We start from the raw sequence: 1,318 nt of genomic DNA, 5'->3' as shown, positions 1-1,318 counted from the left end.
GGCTGTAAATCTTTATGGGAGCAGAACTCCTCATCTTTCTACTGCAGAACCACTGGTAGTTTTGAACTAGCTGACCTTGAGGTAACAGCCTGACTCATAACCACTATACTACCAGAGACCAGTGAGTTAATAGGAGATCTAAAATGGGAGAAGGAAATATTCACCGTGTCTTTAATCTTTGTAAGTTAGAAGCTGCAGACACTTTGCCCTGCTGAAAGCATGTGAGGAGATACTTATTAAACCAAATAAGCCAACTGAGTAATTGAGGCACAGAGATGATGATTTGCCCAAAATCATAAAATTAATAGGTAGAAGAATCCACATTTGAAGGCATTCACTGCCACAAACTCATTGGATATTTATAGAATACTTAACCTATGTGAGGAGTCCTGGTGTGGCAATGTAGGATAAGCATTGGACCTCAAGGTCAGTTTGAACTGTGAGATAGGCATTTCAAATCCATGAGCCAATCCTTGAAACCCCTATAGAGGAACTGACTCTATGGCACTTAACAACAGCAACAATCGTATCAGCAAAACTACATTAGTCACCAAGGATACATTTGACATTGCATTCAACATAGAAAATCATTAGAAGGAAGAGAGGCTATACTCATGTAATTGTAAAACAGTGTGACATGAATTCTCATTGAGGTATTGGTGGCAGAGTGGCAACCAGAAGGAGGGGGATGGGGATAGACAGAGCAAACATCCCTGAGAGAAGACTGCAAATCTACATCATCATTCAAGAGTCTGCCAGGTAGATGGGGCCCTGGGATGGGGAAAGGTTCTTCTAGTTCTAAAGTCCAGAATATCAAAGGGACATCAAGTCAAATGATGCAAATTCAACTCTGAAGAATCTGTTGACCTTTAAAGAGTAATCTGGAGAAAGATGGAGGAGATGATACACTATTTTATAGAAAATCCCTCTGAGGAATGAAGAATAATTTTTACTTTAAAAATGAAAATGATAAAAGTGTGTGTGTGTGTTTGTGTATGTATGTATGAACAAAATCTCTCTGATTCTTCCCAGATTGGGTTTCTCCATCAGACTCTAGGATAGTTTTGCTAGCAGGAGGTTTTCTTTTTTAGTGTTTTATTGTGAATTATATGATAGTTTACATGGGAGAACATTAGTTTTACATTCATTCTATCGTACGTATCATTGCCATGGTTACCATCCCGTCCAGCCAAAGGGTATACCCTGCAAGCCGGCCCCTTACACTACCTACCCTCCCCCCAGTCTTCAGCACACAGTCGCTCTCCCTCTCTAGATCTACAGTCCCCAGCTGCTCCATCACTCCACATCATTATCTCTG

This window comes from Chrysochloris asiatica, unplaced genomic scaffold (genome assembly GCF_000296735.1).
Source record: "Chrysochloris asiatica unplaced genomic scaffold, ChrAsi1.0 scaffold00332, whole genome shotgun sequence".
Lineage (NCBI taxonomy): Eukaryota > Metazoa > Chordata > Mammalia > Afrosoricida > Chrysochloridae > Chrysochloris > Chrysochloris asiatica.
Note: the sequence above shows the minus strand (reverse complement) of the source record.